Raw genomic sequence first — 8,205 nt, forward strand, 5'->3', positions numbered from 1 at the left:
GCACCCTTGATGAGTGGTCTATTTTTGTTGAATCTCGATCATGATGATACACATATTCATAATATTGATGCCAAAAGATGCAAAGTTAATAATGATAGTGAAACTTATTTGTGGCACTGCCTTTTAGGTCATATTGATATAAAGCGCATGAAGAAACTCCATGATGATGGGCTTTTGGAATCACTTGATGTTTGCGAACCATGCCTCATGGGTAAGATGACTAAGACTCCGTTCTACGAAACAATGGACTGAGCCACTAACTTATTGGAAATAATACATACTGATGTATGTGGTCCGATGAGTGTTGAGGCTCGCGGCGGGTATCGTTATTTTCTAACCTTCACAGAGGATTTGAGTAGATATGGATATATCTACTTAATGAAACACAAGTCTGAAACATTTGAAAAGTACAAAGAATTTCAGAGTGAAGTGGAAAATCATCGTAATAAGAAAATTAAGTTTCTACGATCTGATCGTGGAGGTGAATATTTGAGTTATGAGTTTGGTCTTCATTTGAAACAATGTGGAATAGTTTCGCAACTCATGCCACCTGGAACACCACAACGTAATGATGTGTCCGAACGTCGTAACCGTACTTTATTAAATATGGTGCAATCTATGATGTCTCTTACCGATTTACCACTATCTTTTTGGGGTTATGCATTAGAGATAACTGCATTCACGTTAAATAGGGCACCATCTAAATCATTTAAGACGACACCGTATGAACTGTGGTTTGGCAACAAACCTAAGATGTCGTTTCTCAAAGTTTGGGGTTGCGATACTTATGTGAAAAGCTTCAGCCTGATAAGCTCGAACCCAAATCGGAGAAGTGCGTATTCATAGGATACCCAAAAGAAACTATTGGGTACACCTTCTATCACAGATCCAAAGGCAAGATATTTGTTGCTAAGAATGGATCCTTGCTAGAGAAAAAGTTTCTCTCGAAAGAAGTGAGTGGGAGGAAAGTAGAACTTGATGAGGTAGTTTTACCTTCTCTCGAATTGGAAAGTAGTTCATCACAGAAATCAGTTCCAGTGATGCCTACACCAATTAGTGAGGAAGCTAATGATAATGATCATGAAACTTCAGATCAAGTTACTACCGAACCTCGTAGGTCAACCAGAGTACGTTTCGCACCAGAGTGGTACGATAATCCTGTTCTGGAAGTCAAGTTACTAGACCATGACGAACCTACGAACTATGAGGAAGCGATGATGAGCCCAGATTCTGCAAAATGGCTTGAGGTCCTGAAATCTAAAATGGGATCCCTGTATGAGGACAAAGTATGGACTTTGGTTGACTTGCCCGATGATCGGCAAGCCATAGGGAATAAATGGATCTTCAAGAAGAAGACTGACGCTGATGGTAATGTTACTGTCTACAATGCTTGACTTGTTGCGAAAGGTTTTCGACAAGTTCAAGGAGTTGACTATGATGAGACCTTCTCATCCGTAGCGATGCTTAAGTCTGTCTGAATCATGTTAGCAATTGCCGCATTTTATGATTATGAAATTTGGCAAATGGATGCCAAAACTGCATTCATTAATGGATTTCTTAAAGAAGAGTTGGATGTGATGCAACCAGAAGGTTTTGTCGATCCTAAAGGTGCTAAGATAGTGTGCAAGCTCCAGCGATCCATTTATGGACTGGTGCAAGCCTCTTGGAGTTGGAATATATGCTTTGATAGTGTGATCAAAGCATATGGTTTTGTACAGACTTTTAGAGAAGCCTGTATTTACAAGAAAGTGAGTGGGAGCTCTGTAGCATTTCTAATATTATATGTGGATGACACATTGTTGATTGGAAATGATATAGAATTTCTGGATATCATAAAGGGATACTTGAATAAGAATTTTTCAATGAAAGACCTTGGGAAGCTGCTTATATATTAGGCATCAAGATCTATAGAGATAGATCAAGATGTTTAATTGGACTTTCACAAAGCACATACCTTGATAGTTTTGAAGAAGTTCAAAATGGATCAGTCAAAGAAAGGGTTCTTGCTGTGTTACAAGGTGTGAAGTTGAGTCAGACTCAATGCCCGACCACTGCCGAAGATAGAGAGAAAATGAAAGTCATTCCCTATGCTTCAGCCATAGGTTCTATCAGGTATGCAATGTTGTGTACCACACCTGATGCGTGCCTTGCTATAAGTTTAGCAGGGAGGTACCAAAGTAATCCGGAGTGGATCACTGGACAGCGGTCAAGAACATCCTGAAATACCTGCAAAGGACTGAGGATATGTTTCTCCTTTATGGAGGTGACAAAGAGCTTGTCATAAATGGTTACGTCGATGCTAACGTTGAGAATGATCCGGATGACTCTAAGTCAAAAACCAGATACATATTTATATTGAATGGTGGAGCTGTTAGTTGGTGCAGTTCCAAGCAGAATGTCGTGGCGGGATCTACGTGTCAAACGGAGTACATAGCTGCCTCGAAAGCAGCAAATGAAGGAGTCTGGATGAAGGAGTTCATATACGATCTAGGTGTAATACCTAGTGCATCGGGTCCTATGAAAATCTTCTGTGACAATACTGGAGCAATTGCCTTGGCGAAAGAATCCAGATTTCATAAGAGAACCAAACACACCAAGAGACGCTTCAACTCCATCCACGATCAAGTCAAGGAGGGAGACATGGAGATTTGAAAAATACACACGGATCTGAATGTTGCAGACCCGCTGACTAAGCCTCTTCCATGAGCAAAACATGATCAGCACCAAGACTCCATGGGTGTTAGAATCATTACAATGTAAGTCTAGATTATTGACTCTAGTGCAAGTGGGAGACTGAACGGAATATGCCCTAGAGCGCAATAATAAAGTTGTTATTTATATTTCCGTATATCATGATAAATGTTTATGATTCATGCTAGAATTGTATTAACCAGAAACTTGATACATGTGTGAATACATAGACAAAACAAAGTTTCCCTAGTATGCCTCTACTTGACTAGCTCGTTAATCAAAGATGGTTAAATTTCCTGACCATAGACATGTGTTGTCATTTGATGAACGGGATCACATCATTAGGAGAATGATGTAATGGACAAGACCCATCCGTTAGCTTAGCATAATGATTGTTAAGTTTTATTGTTATTGCTTCCTTCATGACTTATACATATTCCTTTGACTATAAGATTATGCAACTCCCGAATACCGGAGGAACACCTTGTGTGCTATCAAACGTCACAACGTAACTGGTGATTATAAAGATGCTCTACAGGTATCTCCGAAGGTGTTTGTTGGGTTGGCATAGATCGAGATTAGGATTTGTCACTCCGAGTATTGGAGAGGTATCTCTGGGCCCTCTCGGTAATGCACATCACAGTAAGCCTTGCACGCAATGTGACTAATGAGTTAGTTGCGGGATGATGTATTACGGAACGAGTAAAGTGACTTGCCGATAACGAGACTGGACTAGGTATGAGGATACCGATGATCGAATCTCGGGCAAGTAATATACCGATGATAAAAGGGAATAACGTATGTTGTCATTGCGGTTTGACCAATAAAGATCTTCGTAGAATATGTAGGAACCAATATGAGCATCTAGGTTCTAATGTTGGTTATTGACTGGAGATATGTCTCGGTCATGTCTACATAGTTCTCGAACCCGTAGGGTAGACACGTTTAACGTTCGATGACGATTTGTATTATGAGTTATGTGTTTTGGTGACCGAAGATTGTTCGGAGTCCCGGATGAGATCACGGACATGACGAGGAGTCTTGAAATGGTCGAGAGGTAAAGATTGATATATTGGACGATAGTATTCGGACATCGGAACGGTTCCGGATCGTTTCGGGTATTTTTCGGAGTACCAGGAGGTTACCGGAACCCCCCGGGGAAAGTAATGGGCCACTATGGGCCATAGGGGAGAGAGGAGGCAGCCCACAAGGGGTGGCCGCGCTCCCCCCCCATGGGAGTTCGAATTGGACTAGGGGAGGGGGTGGCGCCCCCCCTTTCCTTCTCCTCCTCCCTCTCCTTCCCCTTTTCCCCCTCCATGAGAAGGAATAAGAGGGGGGCAAACCCTAATAGGACTGGGAGTCCTAGTAGGACTCCCCCCACTTGGCGCGCCCCCTAGGGCCGACCTCCTCCCTCTTCCTCCTTTATATACGTGGGCAGGGCACCCTTTGGAGACACACCAATTGTTCCGAGCCGTGTGCGGCGTCTCCCTCCATCGTTTACTCCTCCGGTCTTATTGTCGTAGTGCTTAGGCAAAGCCATGCGCGAATCACTTCACCATCACCGTCACCACGCCGTCGTGCTGACGAAACTCTCCCTCGACACTTTGCTAGATCAAGAGTCCGTGGGACGTCATCGAGCTGAACGTGTGCAGAACTCAGAGGTGTCGTACATTCGGTACTTGATCGGTTGAATCGAGAAGACGTTCGACTACATCAATCGCGTTAACCTAACGCTTCCGCTTTCGGTCTACGAGGGTATGTGGACACACTCTCCCCCTCTCATTGCTATGCGTCTCCTAAATAGATCTTGCGTGGTTGTAGGAATTTTTTTTGAAATGCATTCTACGTTCCCCAACAACACCATCATGTACCGACTATCCAGATTCCTCTAAACCCAGCCCTATGTGAGTGAGAAAGGAAGAAATTTGGATTGTCCACCATGTCAGTGCTACTCCACACCCAGCCGAACACCTTGGATAGATGGAGAATGTATGTGAATATTTATTTTTGGTTGTTTGCAAGCAAATGTGATACATGATTTTAGAGGCAATTAACTAGAGGTTACCCCTTAGCTCATTGTTTTGGCAGTCAATTTCCAAGGTGCGGGAACGTTCCTGCCACCAGGTGGCGTGTGCCGGGCACTTCCCTTATTGGGATGTTTTTCTTCAACTTTTTTCCTGGGTTTCATGTTTTGGGGGGGGGGGGGGGGGGGGGTTTCATTTTTCTCAGGTATTTTTGATTTTTTTATTTCTTCAGTTTTTGTCTGCCACGAGTGTGAAAGCACAATAGTGCTTCGCATGAAAACATTTATGTGCATCCTCATGAAACACATTAGTACTTCCACGCGGAAAGGGAAGCACATTAGTGCTTCATTGAAAGCATAATAGTGTTTGGTGTGAAGCAGAGTGGTGCTTCCACGGTCTCACGTGTGCTTCTTAGAAAAAGTGAAGCACATGTGTGCTTTCGCGTGAAAGGCACAAAGCGTGCTTCTCAAAAACTAAGCACGAGTTAGTACAGTTTGAAGCACGGGTTAGTATAATTTTAAAGTATGGTTTAGTACAATTTTGGAGCACATATTTTGTCCAGAAAAATTTGATTGAAACCTATCAATATTGTATCTAGTTTCAAAGATCTCAACGCATAAAAAGGACCGATGAAAACAGTTCGTGATTTGGACGCACGGCTTAAAAAATAAATCATTTTGAAAAATCAAAATCTATAGAAATAAGCATAACTAAGCACACTGTGTCTCCCGTATGTGGGAAGAAATCTCACCAAAACTCTGATATTGTGAAAATGTCAAACATGCAATAGTGACTAGTGATTTTGATGATTCGATGAATGTCCTCGGAGATGTACTAAAATAATGATTGATCGATGACCGGTGGGGGTAAGCATGTAACCATGGTAGACTAAAAATTGAGCAACGTTCCAACTCCGAAGCAGTTTGACGCACTCTTACCTATTCCCTCCGTTCCAAATTACTCGTCGTGGTTTTAATTCAAATCTGAACTAAAACCACGACGAGTAATTTGGAACGGAGGGAGTACATATTTCGATGCTACCTCATGGGTAGTAGCATGGCGTGTGGCTCCACATGAAGAGAGGTGCTATACCGTGCCTTCGGCACCCAAAAGGTGAGATGGCGCTCACGCGTGCCCAAGAAGGCCGCAGCCAAACAATGTGAGGTTGCTCGCCCTTCCCCCGCTCGCTTGCTTGGTTCGATCGGTGGACCGGTTTGACCCATTAACAGTTGACTGTAAAAAAATCATAATTTTGATAAAAGAAGAAAAAAAGTTCTAGAATTCATCAGATTATAAATTTTAAAAACTTAACAAAATTAAAAAGTTTCTAAATTTGAAAGAAGTCCAAAGATTTAAAAAACATTCATGAATTTGGAAAAGTTCTGGAATTCAAAAATGTTCCTGGATTTACTAAATATTCGCAAAATTTTAAGAAGTTGTGAATTCAAAATTTTGAAAATTCAATAATTTTGAGAAAAGGTTCATGAATTTGGAAAACTTTCACGCGTTTGAACAAAAAGAAAAATGAAAAAAAATACCGCTCAAAACTGAACAAAAACCGGTCCAAATAACAAAAAAAAAGAAAAAAAATGACCAGACGCTTCCAGAAACTGGCGAGGAAGCTTCTGGAAGCTTGCCAAAACCGGGATGAGCTTCTCCGCTCAACCTGCCTTAGATGGCCGGCCCATTGCGATAGGTTTCATGCGCCACGTACCATTAACACTGTAAGTGGTGCTTAAGGCGCCGAATTGGATTCGTGAGCGTGAATTTACTAGAGCATGCGGCCAAATTCTTCGTGGAGACGAGCACCGGAACAAAAACACTCAGTTCCCTCGACGGTCATGATGACAATCACTTGCAACTGCCGGTGGTTGCACGACGGTCGAGAGGCCTCGGTCGGACATATATCCCACTGGGCACCCCGTCTCTGGGCCATGCAGAAGCTTTTTTCTGTTTCATTTGAATAAAATTATGCCATCCCACCGTGCAATGTTTATCTGTGGACTGCAATGTAAAAGGACGCAACTACAATAGAACGTCGGATTTTTTTTTACATGGCAAGTCCAATGTCTTTTATGGCAATTATATTTGTTTCGAGGATGGTAAATTTCTTTAGCAAGCATGGCAAATTCTTGCCATGTTTAGTTTTTGGCCAAGATTTTTCATGTTTACTAACGAAAATTGCCATCATCACGACAACTATAATTGTCATGAAAAAAGTTAAATTTTCATGGTTAAAAATTTGACGTCAGATTTTAACAATACCGACATAAAATTGCCTGCGCCCACTGTGACACGAAAAGAATGCAACAGACCACCTCACGAGTGCCGAGCGACATGATTCCGGACAAACAAAAGAAGCACTAGCCCACGTGATTAGTTATTTCACGAACTTTAAAAAATATATAAAAAATGTTTGTGTACTTAAAACGGATCATGAAGGTGTTCTTGAATTTTTATATCATTTAAGAAATGTTTGTGTATTTCATGAACTTTTAATATTACTGAATTTTTAAAATGTTCTTGAATTTGTTTTTTAATATCATTTAAGAAATGTTTCAGAAATTTTACAAAATGTTCTAGAATTTAGAAGGTGTTCTCATTTTTGAAAATAATGTTGTATTTGAAGAAATCTCTATGGATTTTTAAAATATTCATGAATTGTGAAAAGATGAAATGCACAAAGGAAAGGAAAAATATAAAAAAAGGGGGAATGAAACGAAAAAACTAGAAAACTGCTAAAAACCCAGAACCACAAAAAAAAACTATTGTTACCAGACTAGAGGAACAGAAAGAAAATCGGCTCAACTCTCCCGCCAATAAATCGGCCTCACTCGTTGTGCTATTTGTGTCCAATTAGCCCCTCGTAATTGTCTTTTAAGGCGCCAAAACAAACATCCCGCACATGCGTCGCGCGACCTGGCCCGGACCAGTACGCTCACTCGCTCACTTCTTCTTTGATCGGTTTTTTTCTTTTTGTTCGCCTCGGTAGATGCTGGTCGACTGTAAAGGAGAGTAAATCAGACAATTTTTTAGTTTTGGAAAAAAATGATGAATTAAAAAGTTCCTAAATTTTTTTTAGAATCATTTTGACAAAAGTTCATGAATCTGAAAATGCTTCCGAACCTGAAAAAAAATCATGAAATTACCAAGTTCATGAATAAAAATAACTACACAGATTTGGAAATGTTCATGAAGTGGATTGTTTTTATGAATTTGAAGTACATTATTTAACCTAAAAATCACAAAGTTCGAAAAATATTTCATTAATTCAAAAAATGTTCGAAAATTTGAAAAACATTCCATAAATGGAAAAGAAATTGTATGATTTTGAAAAGGTACATGAATTCATAAAAAGTTCATAAATTTAAAAAGTTCGTGCTTTGAGTTCACGAATATACTAAAGTTTGTGATTTTGAAAAAAAAGTACATGAATTTCTAAGAAGTTCCAGAATTTGATTTTTCTGAAATATAGAAAAAAAGAAGACTA

The sequence above is a fragment of the Triticum urartu genome, chromosome 5 (assembly GCF_003073215.2).
Source record: "Triticum urartu cultivar G1812 chromosome 5, Tu2.1, whole genome shotgun sequence".
Classification (NCBI taxonomy): Eukaryota; Viridiplantae; Streptophyta; class Magnoliopsida; order Poales; family Poaceae; genus Triticum; species Triticum urartu.